We start from the raw sequence: 14,077 nt of genomic DNA, 5'->3' as shown, positions 1-14,077 counted from the left end.
AGTCTTTACTGATTTGATACTCTTCCCTGACTACCGTAGCTTTCTTCACTGGATTATTTACTTCTTAAAAATCTTTTCAGCCGAACAAGATAGATACATTGACGTTTTCCTAATGCCTTCTTCTGGCTAGAGCTTGTCTTTCATAATTTTCTTAGAGTAAACTTCATGCTGAAGTTGCTTGCCACAGAGGATGATTTGTAAACAAAATTGCTCTTGAGGTATAAGTACAAAAACAACATTGTCAATCAGGGTTATTATTGTATATCTGATTCTTAGGGAAGATGCTGGTCAACATTTATATTGTGGTGTTTGGAAACAAGGTATAAAGAGGGTCTGCATTATAAAATGGTCTTGTTAAGTGGTTAGGAGAAGAGCTGAATTATGTTTCCTAAAGATTAGAAATAGCAGCAAAATATTTCAGAAACCTATCTTTTCAAGTTCTCCATATAACTGCATGTAAGCAAATATTTTTATATTCATAGATGATGTTATTGTGGGAAGTTGGTCTGGCTTACCTCTTAGGCTACCTAGCTGTTTTCTGCATTTTGGTCTAATGTTCGTAAAATCGAAAATTTTTTTGATACTACACGTTCATTGTTTCATTGCTCTTTGCTTCATTTGTTCTCACTCAGGTATGCCATGTATTTATAGAATAGTTTCCTAAGAAACTAATGATTATACCTTTGTAAATTTCAAAGCTGGTAGCATCTTATTTCTTGGCAGTATTAACTGGTATAGCATCTCATAAATGGATTTAGTTTTGTTTTAGTGATCTGGTCTTTTTTGGAGGTACTGGGGTTTAAACTCAGGGTCTCACGCTTCTTAGGCAGGCACTCTACCACTTGAGCCACTCCACCAGACCGGTGATCCTGTTTTCAAGTTGATTTGACTTTTTAATTGTTATGGCCTTATTTAAAGAAAGGACTTCTGAGCCAGGTGCCAGTGGCTCAAACCCATAATGGGAGGCAGAGAACAGGAGGATCATGTGGTAAATAGACCCTATCTTGAAAAGAAAAAAAAAAAAAAAAAACCACACACACACACACACACACACACACTCACTCCCTCCCTCCCCCCTCACCTGCTGGAGTGGCTCAAGGTTCAAGCCCTAGTATCACCAAAAAAAAAGGACTTCTGTTCTTGTCATTTCTGGGGGTTTGAATTGATGGCCTGTTGTGCCTGCTAGACGCAGGTGCTCTGCCACCGGAACCCCATACCCAGCCCTGCACTTATCTCTTTTAAACCAGAGCTTGCTTCTCTCATTCTGCTGCTTTTTCTTTTTTTTTTTTTTTGGAATTAAGGGTCACCTGTGCCTTAACATGTATGGGAATTAGGAAGATTCATGACAAAGCTGCAGTTGCATAAGGGAAATACAACAGAGAAAATGGAAACAGTGACTTACAGCATATCCTGAGTTGTAGATTATTATCCCCCCCCACCCCCCACCAAACGACTGAATGTCTCCCACTAAACATTTGTATTTGACACAAAAATACGCGCAGGTCATGTCATGTTAGGCTTTGTAGCTGAAAGAAATGAATAAGTAGTAGTAGATAATTGTTCTTTTTATAATCAGTGTCCACTTTTTTCCAGAAGGTAAATACTGTAACACAGAATTTTATTCATATTCACTCAATTGGTTGGTGAACTTTGTGCTGTTTGGAGGAAATATGATTGTATATAAAACTGTGTTTACAACTGAAGTAGACAGGCCTGTTTTTAGAGGTTAGTGGAAAAGAACTGTTCACAAAACATTGGTTTTTAGGGGAAAACATTTGAGTGTACGACTTAGGCTATGATTTGGTTAGATGTCAGCTAGAATTTGGAAAGTACGCAAGTGCCAAAACGTTATGTCTCGAAGGCAGAGCACTTGCCTAAGATGTGTGAGGCCCCTGGGCTCGATCCTTAGCACTGAAAAAAACAAAACAAAAAATGTTTTAAGTGTTAGATTCTGTGTCTGAAGGTTTATAGGTATGTAAGAATACTTTCCTAAAATTTATTGGTAATAATTTAAAACTACTCATCTTTCAAATAGTATGCTAGAAAACTGTTCTGTGTTTTTATCTGTAAAGTGAGTGTGTTAGACTGAATGACTTTTAGGTCTCATTTCAACTCTGAATCTATTTAAAATGTAATTTTTAATTAAATGCGAGACATACAGATATGATTAAAGATGGGGAAATACAGTAATAACCCTTTGTTGAAACCCAGGTTATATCCTTCATTGCAGTATTTTCTAAACAGCAAAAAATAGATTTGGATGTCTACGTAGATTACTTTTGTTTGAATCTGGTCCATCACTAAGTTTTTATTATGAATTGTGTATAAATGTGATACTTTTGCAAAATTCAGCTTGAGCAGTCACTCTTTGTGGTAAGTTGTATCATTAACCATTTCTCTTTCTATTGGGTGCAGACTAATTCTACCTTGAGAATTAGAGCTCAGCAGGTCCTGGGTATCTGGCATATAATCAATGTCAGTGTGTCATACGCATGCCTGGGTCATACACTAGAGTGACTAAATTAATTTATAAAAGTGAGATTTAAACATATATTTTCAAAATGTTCCACAGGAGACTTGCTTTTTTTAAATAATTTTGCTTTTAAATAAAACATCACATTTACCATCTTGATCATTTCAAGTACACACTTCTGTAGTGTTAACTATTCTCACGTTGTTGTGCAACAACAGGAGGTTTTGATTAGCCTGCTGATTAATTGGAGAAGTTTAAGGGACTTGTCCTTCCTCACAAAATGTGTTGCCCAAAGCACTCATGATACCAAACCATTGTATACTCCATTACTATACTCTGTTCCACTATGGCATGCTACACTTAATACAGAATTAGAATGAGGGATTTTATCTACCAATAAGTAATCTTGTAGATTGCTTTAATTAGGACTCAACTGTTACTTGACTCAAAATCACTTTTACGAATGAAATCAGCATTACTAAATGCTAATTTAGCATTTTGCCAAAAAAAAAATTACATTCAAAGCATATGTAACTTCAGTTTTGAGCAAAAATAAGAATAATTCATGCTTTTGACTAAATGGGACAGGTCTTGGAGAATCAGTAGGGCATAGAGAGGAGAGACCCTAAGTTTCAGAGATAGAATTTGATGGACCTGGTTTAAAATCTTAGCATTGTATTCTCTTACTGCATGATCTTAGACAAGTAACTGAAATTTTCCCAGCCTGTTTTCTTACTTGTAAATGGGTTCTTTTCTACCTAGCTGTTATGAAACCTAAATGAGATTCTGCATAGGTCAGGCTTTTTGCAAGTGCTCAGTTTGTGAAAGAAGTTAAAGCTCCTATCCGGAGTTATAATTTAGTGTAAGGGTAGGAGAGTTGGCAAGCCAGATTGATAGCTGTGAAGGAGCCTATATATATCATTTGAAGTTTGAAAGTGGGACAGATGTATTTTTACTAGATTAGGTCACAGGCTACCCGTCTTTTAACTCTGGTTAAGGAGGCTAAGACAGTATAGAAGCTGTTGGGAAGTAGATACTTAAGATTAAAATTTATAAAGTTATATAGAATTTATATTTCCATTGCATTGAGTTTTTTTAGTATCTTTCAAAGTTGAAATTTTATATGCTTTTTATCTGGATCTTTTTAAATAAAAACATGGGTAGTAGTTTAAACAACAGGACAAGAGCTGTATGTGAGGGCATTTGGCGTGTGCATTTGATGATCAAAACTTTAGTTTTTCCATCTGTTGTGGTGGCACATAGGTGTGACTCCAGCACTGGGGAGCTGGAGGCCAGCCTATGCTATACAGACCCTGTCTCAAAAGATCAAAGGTATGGGGAAATTATTTTTCCAACAGAAGAATGTTGGTATTCTTCTGCCTGTTTAATGTGGTTTTTGTTACACTTTTTATCGGGTATGGGTTCAGTACATTTGAAACTGACAGATCAGATCACAGCTTAGAGGTGTTTATTCCTGTATCTACTAAGTTGATTTAAGACATTTTTACCAGGAAGACCTGGCAGCATAACTTCAGCTAGAAAGAAACATTAAGAAGAAAGCAACCAGGGTAACACATTCTTCGGAGATGCTAAGGACTGATGGATGAATCTATATACCAAGAGTTTTGTTTTTGTTTTTGTTTTTTTAACTAAATCAGTTAGTTGCACCCTATTAGTCTGTTGTAGTATCAATTTTAGTGGGTCTTAACCAGCCTTTCAAAAGGAAAAAGAAAGGAAAAAATGCTGCTTATAGCATTATAGTAAGGCTCAGTACTACCTCATTGAGACTGGTATGTCATTAAGTACCTACATAAACTAGGATATGTGTGCTGGGTCACTACAATATTTCTTGTTCTTGGTTGCAATCTAAAGCCTGCATTGGCTTCTGAAAGCCATTGTATAAGCCATACTTAATGTTGGAGGGCAGACTAGAAACCATCTTTGTACTTAAGAGTTGTATGTGCTCCTCTGACCTTCAGAATGCTCTTTCTTCTTAGTTTTTATTTTTCTTTTATAAATTGACACATTAAAATTGCACAGATTTATGAGTACCTTGTGATATTTTGGTTCATGTATGTACAACATGTAGTGTTCAAATCAGGCTCAGCATATCTGTCTCCTCAAACATTTCTTTGTGGTGAAAATACTCTTAAATCCTTTTTTCTAACTTTTTTGAGATGTATATAATACATCATTCTTATCTGTAGTTACTCTTCTGTGCAGAACACCACAACTTATTTCTTCTTTTTTTAATACCCTACTGATTTGAACACATTTTCATTGACAGCTTATTGTTTTCTTTCCTGATTATATGTCATAAATGTTACCTCTCCCCTTTCCAGCTTCCTTGAAACATATATAAGGAAAATTTTTACTGCATAGTCACATACTTTCATCATTACTTAATGTCTGCAATGAGTTGACCTCAAGTTTTAAGTAGTAAAGGTAGCAAGTTAGAGAAGGCTTTAACATATGAGGGATTTACACAGACTAACAGAGAAAATAGTTATGAAAACATTTAACATGAGCATAGATGCTATTTAATACAAGATGGGGACAGACAACTATTTATCATGCCCCCAGAGAAAAGGTGCTAAGGAAGATGGAATATAAGCAAGTGGAAGTTGGAAGAAGTTTTATATATAAAAGGTGATGAGATTAAAATTTTACAAAGCTGGCAGTTCTGAATAATGTGATGCAGGAAGCTTACACTAAAGTATTTTCCAAGAAAACAGCTTATGAAGTTGAATTGGATAATATATTTGAAGCAAGAAAAGTGATAAAACTAGTGATAAGGAATTAGAATCTTGAAATAATGTGGCCATAACAGCCTGTGTCTACTTACATTTTTTGTCTACCAACTGCAGGAGCGTTTCCCTAAAGAACAATTAATTTCAAGAAGACCCTGGAAAGAGGTAGATATAAAAATAGTTTTTGAACTAGGTGAAGTGGTCCCTTACTATAGCCTCAGCCATTGAGACTTCATAGCAAGACCCTGGCTCTTCAACTGGTTATATATAGATATATAGATATATGCACACAGTTGTTCTTTACTTCATCTAACATTCATGAGGTAGACAATTGAGAAATAACAGTAAATTTTAGATAAGGTATCCTATGAGTCCTCCTTTAATGTTTTACATCCTACAAAGTGGTCTGAGCCCTTTAAGTAATTATAGTTAATTACTTAGGAGTGCTTTTGTGTCAGTTTTTTTTTTCATTGTGTTACTTTTAATTGGTTTACTACATGACAACAAAAGTCAGAAGTTTCAGGACATACCACAGATTTGTAGGGTCCTAAAATTCAAGATTTCAAGATTGAAGACTTACGAACCTAAGAGAACTTTAGAAAAGTTAGGATATAGAAAATCCCATAAAAATAATTTAAGACATTATTACATATCTATTCAACCAGACATATAATCTACTAGTCTTTCTCTTTCACCCAAAAAGAAACTAAGAATGTTTGTCAGAAGTATATCAACTTATTTCCTCAAAGGAAAAGCACTTGAGGGTGCTGAGGTCAATCATGGGAACTATCAAGTATATTTTTATTTTTGTTTCTGTGTCTCCTGTATACTTTCTTTAGATTTAGATCCCTTAGCACACACACACTGCCTTGCAAAGTAGTGGGGAGAGGTTTATTTAAGATGATGACAATGGTTTTCATAAAACTACATACCTTTTGTAATGGACACTTGTCTACATGCCTTCTGAGCTTGACCTGGGCCTTTCAGCAGTGGTTAATATGGTGCTTTTTCCTTCACTCGGGGAATTATCCCTCAGACCACTTTGTAGGATGTAAAACATTAAAGGAGGACCTTGTCCTGGTCATTTAAACTGGGAATTAAAACACAGTTTTCCCCCAAAAAACAGCAGAGCTTTAATTCCCACCTGAGAAACAAAGGAAGAAGAAGAAAAGTCTAGCTTCATTGACTTGTCATGAGCTGATGTAGTAGTGACCTAAAGTATCAGTTATTCCTTTAGCATACAGACTTCTCTTACTGGTACTCCTAATTTTAAATCTCCCCAGGCCTGAGATCTGTTCTCTGCCTGAAATTATTATTTTCTAAAGTCTCTTTCAACAGTGTTTTATAAGTTTTTCTGTTATAATGCATATTAGATTGATAACTGAGGTTCATGCTCTCACCATATCAGTATTTAGTTATGTCACTTTTAAATTTATGCCATCCAGTCCAAAATTCCATAGCAATCACAACCTCTGGACTTCCCTCCTTTTGTTTACAGTAATACATGTGATCATACAGTGTGTTGCCTAGGATGATGGAGTTAGAAACAAAAGTCAGTTTGTTTTTAAAAAAAAAAACAAAACACAACTTTCTGAAATAAATACTTTGTCAGAAATACCTGTTTTGTGAGGCTACTTCCTTCCTTGAGAGGAGATTAAGGCATTGCACTGTGATGATTAAGGAACCCTTGTTTGACTCCCTACTCTCCAAGCAACTTTCTGATTATATGTTGGTTTCCTGAGTACATTTCCTCATAGAGTGAAAGCATATTAAAAAGAGTGACCAGGAAAAGCTGGGCACAGCTGTTTACACCTGTAATCCTAGCTAATTGGGAGGCATAGATCAGAAGGATCTTGGTTTGAGGCCAGCCTGGGCAAAAATGTTCAAGAGACTCCATCTCAACCAATAAAAGCTGGGCAAGGTGGTACATGCCTGTCACTCATCTCCTCCAGCAGCATAAACAGGAGGATCATGGTCCAGGTCAGCTGGGCATAGACATGGGTATAAGCATGAGACTATTTGAAAAATACCTAAAGAAAAAACAGCTGGAGCATGGCTCAAGTGGTAGAGCACCTGCCCAGCAAGTGCAAGTTCTGGAGTTCAAACTTTAGTACCGCCAAAAAAAAAAAAAAAAAATCACGGGAATCTCCTTGATATATATATATTTTTATTATAATTAATAAAGTTGGCAGTCTGATTAAAATGGAAAAAGGTAAATGATGGAAACAATTTTCTATCACATTTAGATCTACTCTGAATAATAGCCTCTTAACCAGGGAATTTCAGCTGCAAGATACAGAACAGCTAGCTTCATGACCAGAAAGAGCCCTTTGAAAACCCCCCTTTCAGATTAAATTATTATTAATTTATAATTGTTAAATGTTCTGTCCTCCTTTGAGTAAACTTAGTTAAGAACACAGTAAACTTAAAAAGCTATTATAAAGGATTGCATGCCGTTTGTTTCAGATCAGTAGTTCCCAGCAATTGTTCATTCCACCACACCTGAAAGACACCACATTGCTATCAGCAATGGTGGTCTGTAGGGGTGAGACTTCACCGGGTGAAGAGATATGCCCTGGACTTGACCCTGTTACACCCCACACACACACAATCTTCCACAATTCTGATCCTGGGAAGGGTGAATACTCTTCAAGCTCCAATTTTTAGAATTGTTTTTTCAGCCTAAATATCTAGATTCTATCTAAATCTAAATTTAGATAATTTAGATTTCAACCACTTGGAAAACAGGAATTAAACTGCCTAGTTTTAAGAGATCTCTTTGTGTTCCTTGATCTTACGAGCGTTTTTCCCTCACTTTTCTATGCCACTTTTTCTACTCTTTTGTTGTTTATTCTATCCAGTTCCATAGAAGGAAAACTTGGTTGTTCAGTAATTTAGAGGCACAATGACACAATGGACAAATATTTCTACCCCCATGTCCAATTGTATATACAGAGATCTGTCGTAGCACCTCAACTGTTCCTGTGTCTAGGTATGGAGATAGCCAAGGGGCAAATGTGCTTCCAGTGTAGAGCAAGAACCTGTCAGCAGACTTACCATGCCTTTCAGTAGACTTATTCTTTGCAAAAAAGACCAGAAGTAAGGAAGTAGGGAGCATTATTTTATGGTCTGACAAAAAATACAACTTTATCCCTTGAAGGGATACTAAGGATGCATTTTTATGTTTTCTTTAAAAAGTCAAGCCAAATTCATTTACAGCTTTTAACCCACAGTCTGCTCTGTCTCATTCTTTCTCTCCCCTTTTGTGTTCCTGGTCTGCTCTTTTCTGTTACTAGGATTAGCTCCCACCCAAACATCCTCCATTATCACTCTTGGTCTCATTCAGTCAAGAAGAATGTATTTTGGTTGTCAGTGATGTTGATCTCCCTATCCAGGAGTCTTTCTGGTGGTTAAGGAGTAGGTATTGGAGAGAGTACCTGAGTCCTATCATGTAGAACTTCTAGGTTCTTACACTTCTCATCTTAACAATCACCACATCTCTTCTCTGTTTACCTAAAATAACATAAACATTGACCATCCACCATTTATATTAACCACAGGAATGTTTTCCTTCAAGAATTTCAGTATTGCAATATTGACTAAATAGGTGAGTTCAGCTGTGTCTAACCTCTGATCTAGAAAAACATCATTGAGTAAATCATTAAAGATGGCGTTGTGAAGCAACACATCACTTTCAAACTGCCTTTTAAAGTTTTTATGAATATTATCTTATCCTTTTACCACACCCTTCAGAATTAGGCATTGATCCGAGGATAGAAAGACAAGTGATCAAGGTCATGCAAGCCATTTCTCACCAAGGAAATAAACTCAGAACTAGTTCAGGTAGTTGGAAGTCAGGCTTCCCCTTTTCTTTTATAGCCCTTCCTCCAATTTACCAATCCCTGTGATCTTACTGTGCTTACTGGTGGAATTCAGGTATTTTTGCTTGATAAATTCACTTAACTACTACTGAGAGACCTTTTGTTGAGCAGGAGAAACATGAACTCAAAGTACACCCGTGATGAATTTTTGTTCTTGTAAAGATCTTACTTATTTGGTATGAAGGACATAATGTGATTCAGAGTATGATTGCTGGACTGAATCAGAACTTCCTCTATAGGTGGAGTTGAGGCAATGTCTGCAGAACAGAAAGTCACTCCTCTGGGTTCCCTGCTAGCTGCCTAACAGTAATGCGAGTTAATGCAAGTGCTGTAGTCAGGCTCTATTAAAGATCTAAGGCTGCTTGGAAAAGTGAATTAATGAATGCAAAGGTAAAGACTAGCTGTTTAAAACTAAGGCAAAACTGGCTAACACTCATTTTCTAAAATGTGAAGAAAAAAAAACAGTAATAGAATTGAACTTCAGGAAGTGAAAGTTAAGTTTAAAAATTAAATACCCAAATGATCAAGTTTATCTAGCTTGGGTCTTACTGAAAAAAATTTTTAGGAAAAAAATAATAAGATAGGAAACTGGGTCATTTTGAGGCACAGCCAAAAGTGATTTGATTACAACTGTAGTTGTAAAGTTAGCTATTATTACAGGGCCATTTAATGACACCTGGACAAAGGTTAGTATTAATGCACAAGCTCTCAGTCCAAGGAAGCTATTGATGGGCTCCAAATTGTCAGACAATTCAGTATGAGCACATCAGACACATCCATAGCCCAACCATCACTGGCCACCATCTTTGCTGCTTGTGTTTCTAGTGCAGTAAATTTTGCTGCCTGGGAAGAAAACCTGGGAAGCACCCATAATGCCCACTTTCCTTTCCCCCCTTTTTTTTTTGCTATGGAAAAAAACAGAAAAACCTAAAATACAGTCCCTTCCTATGCTCAGGTAGTTTAGTAAGCTTAGACAACAAGAGAAATTCAGTTAAAGATAAAAATTATTGGATAGCTATACAAAGCCCATGTAATAACCAATGAATTTTATAGGTAACTGTGGCTCACATTTTCAGGGAAGGATGCTGTCAATCCAGGTGGTGATAATTTTGAGCTGGGCAATGATGACCTGGTAAGAGGACCCTTTTATTTGGTGGAGAACATGAAAATATTGAAGTACTGTTAAGTTACTTATGGGACAGCAGCAGATTCAAGTCTTCAACCATAAGGAAGTTGTATCACCTGTGGATTACTGTGTAAGCATCGTTTTAGAGGACAATGCTTCTGCCATGTCCTTGGGTATATGTCTTGATTTCATCTTGAGGCATGTTGATGTTCCAAGCACTAAAATTTGCTTCTAGAACACAGACATAGGCATGACGCATAATCCAGAAGACTTGGATAATGATTGCACTTCTTGAATTGGGAAGAACCCTTTCTTTCTTTAGTTTTTTCTATAAGAAAATGTTATGATATTCCTTAATCTTTTTTCACTGACCTTTGTCAACCTTTTTGGCTTTTTTGTGTATTGCTAAAATAACACCGTATGTTGTTCGATTTGGTAAAATCACAGTAATATTCCACTTATTTATAGTCACCAACCTTGGCAACCTCAGAAACACATCGAGGAACCAGGAAGTAGGGAATGAAGGCCTCTGAACAGTGGAAGTTGTTAGAAAATCCATGTATTTCTCATAGAACTATTCCTCAAACCCTCATTCAGAGCTATTTATTTTTCCTTAATGTACCATTGTAGTTTTTGAGATGTGGTTTTTCAACTAGAAAATAAAAGTATGTGCTCTACTAAAGGTAAAAGATCAGCTACTGATCTTTTAATACTACTGATCATCTAATACAGGTTCCCATTGTGGCTTTTTTCTTTCTTTCTTTTCTTTTTTTTGGGTATGTGTATGTGTGTGTGTGTGTGTGTATTTAGAGAGTCAGGTTTACTACAGTAGATGGGGCAGGTATTCATCTAAATGATTAAGTGCTTGGGGCAAGGTCCCACTCACATGTTCTGTACCCTGAAAAAGCTATGCCGTTGGAACCACCTAATAGACATAGCCACTAAGGACCTCTCCTTGTGGTTGGCAGCAGGGCCTTCTCCTCAGTCCTGGGTGCTCAGGAAAGGCCACAGCTGTCTTAGGAGCCTGCTGAGCTCCCTTGTGCACCTTGTTGCATCCAAGAATGGAAATGACCGAGCAGTCATGCACCAAGAATGTGACTGGTGTCCTGCCCCCTTCTGAAGCAAGAAGATAGTGTTTGCCATTCTTGCACAGCAGGAGGAGCTTGACTTTCCAGATGTTGCCTTTTGAAACATTTTTATTGAAGTACAGTGTACTTCAGTACACACACCATAAGGGTGCCACTTGGTGAGTCAGTCTAGTTGCTTTAGGTCTTTTCTTCCCTTCAGTTTGGCCCCATTGCCAGGGCCAAACTGGCACAATGGAGCCAAACTGGCATCTTAAAGAGTATCCCATGTACCTTTCGTAAGACTTCAGTAATAATCTTTTTTCTTGGTGTAGTCACAATTCAGTGATCAGTGTTGAGTTTCGGATAAATATTTTCCAACATCTTTCTGACCTCTCCAATCTGTGGTCCAATGTGGCTTTCAGAAACTCATGGTTCTCCCATGTAAAACTGCTCTCTTACAAGCTCTGGAAATAAAAACATAATGTAACCTTTTTTCTTGTAAAGCAATTTCGGTTAAGCAACAGAAATGACTAATCAGTTCCTTGGGTTTTTGTTTTGTTTTGTTAAGATGAGTTTCAGCAACCATTTCACCACTCAGTCTTAAAAATCTTCTTGAGTGTCAGGCCTGGTGATAGAAAGCTGTAATCCCAGTACTTGGGAGGCCGAAACAGGACAAGCATGAGTTCAGAGCCAGTCTGAACTCCATAAACAGACTTCTCAAAAAAAAAGATTTCTCTGAATTAAGAACAGAGAGACTAAAATTGTCTAAGCATTTGTCCTTATGTATGTTATCTACTATGTCATAACAATCCCTCAAGATACTGATACTCAGTTGCAATATGCAGCTGAGAAGCCAAGGCTTAAGGTGATGTAGAATCATAAGTGTCAGAGCTAGTAGTGGATTCTAGGTGTCTTGTATCCCACTACCTATGTTCTTGCCACTGTAGCCACACTGTGAAGTGGAGATAGAGGGGATGTAGGTTGGAGTAAGCCTTCCTGTCCTGGCATCTCAGCACGGACAGGTAAAAGTCAAAGATGAGAGAAAAGAAGAATTAACTACAAGATATTACCAAATATCTGTTCAATACACACATTATTAAGCTACCCTCCATGCTCTGCCGTGTTTTGTATACAGTCAGAAAATAGTCTCTTGAGGAATTATAATGGAGAGAGAGATTGATAGTGAGTTGGGTCAAAATCCAAGATATCAAAGCACTCCAAATTGTGTGGCTCATTAAAACTCAGACATCCAGAAGCACAAAGCAACTTACAAAAATCCTTGGACATCTTATCAGGCATTGATTGTAGCCTGTCTTGAACCCCGAATTGTCATTTCCTGCACCCCCCACTATCTGGGTTAAGCTCTAGGAGTTTGTCCTAGATAACTTAAGAAAATACTTCCTGGTGTGTGGAGGGAGTACTTTAATGTAGAATAACTTCTGTGGGTGACTGTAAAATGTTTATTGGAGGGAATATGATGGGTGAGGCTGTGAAGACAGTATTACTACCTTACATTGACAAAACTTTATACTTTACAGTACAATTTCATATCTGTTGCCTCACTTACAGTCTAGAAATCCAGACTTGGTTGTCATTCTATTTTTCAAAGTATCCAAAATGTGAAATTAAAACTATTTCCAGGTCACTCTTACAAATTATCCAGCCAATTCTATTTGCTGATAGATCATCTTAAAACAATTAAGTTCTCTAAGTACATCTATATCAAGACTTGTAATACAGTGTTTCTGAATTTTGTCAGTATTATGGACTTATAAACCAGTGATTATTTAACAGGAATACCTACACCTAAAGCAAAAGTACAGGTTGAGTATCCCTTATCCAAAAGTATTATTTCAGAACTTTTCAGATTTTTGAATATTTGAATATACATAATGAGATACATTGAGAGTAGGACTCAACTCGAAACACAGAATTCATTTATGCTTCAGGTATACCTTAGACACAGTCTAAATGTAATCAAGCAATACTTTTAATAATTTTATACATAAAATAAAGTTTCATAATATAGAACTTTCCACTTATACCATCATGTTAGCACTCAAAAAGTTTCATATTTTTGGAGCATTTCAGACTTTTGGATTACCAGTGCTCAGCCTGTATATGTTGACCAAGTAGAGTTAATAGTATGGCCAAAATTGTATTTTTTTATTTAAAAAATACATTTTCAATATTTCTCCGTGTAAGATAATTATTTCTGAATAATCACTTAAGAAGTATGAAGGAGGGGCCAGACATAGTGGAACACAACTATAATTCCAGCTACTTGGAAGTGAAGATTGGGAGGATTGTGTTTTGAGGCCAACGTAGGTAAAAAGTTAGTGAGACCCTTTCTCAGCAAACAAACCAGGCCTTTAATCCCAACCATGTGGGAGACATAAATAAGAGGATTGAGGCCCAAGGCCTGCCCTGGCCATAAAAACACAAGACCCTATCTGAAAAATAACTACAACAGAAAAGGGCTAGGGGATGGCTCAAGTGGTAGAGTTCTTGCCTAGCAAGTGCAAGGCCCTGAGTTCAAACTCCAGTACCCCCCCCAAATATTTATATTTGTAAATACACACACACACATACATACGTACACATACGTATGAAAAAGAGTTTGGGATGTAACTCAGTGGTGGAGCACTTGCCTAGCATATGGAAAGTCCTGCGTTTGATCTCCCACACCACATAAAAAAGTATGAAATACATTGAAGATATAATAAGCTCATCTTATATTTTGATTAGGTTAAGATTATTTATTAAGTCAAAGTAAATGG

The 14,077-nt window shown here is 36.8% G+C and overlaps 1 protein-coding gene across 8 annotated transcripts in view; it reads left to right on the top strand.

Moving 5' to 3' along the window:
* Positions 1-14,077, top strand: part of Lcor (ligand dependent nuclear receptor corepressor) — a 126,483-nt gene that overhangs the window by 98,036 nt on the left and 14,370 nt on the right. The window lies entirely within an intron of this gene.

Source organism: Castor canadensis, chromosome 7 (assembly GCF_047511655.1).
Source record: "Castor canadensis chromosome 7, mCasCan1.hap1v2, whole genome shotgun sequence".
In the NCBI taxonomy this organism is placed as follows: domain Eukaryota; kingdom Metazoa; phylum Chordata; class Mammalia; order Rodentia; family Castoridae; genus Castor; species Castor canadensis.
Note: the sequence above shows the minus strand (reverse complement) of the source record. Positions and strands in the feature narration are given on the sequence as shown.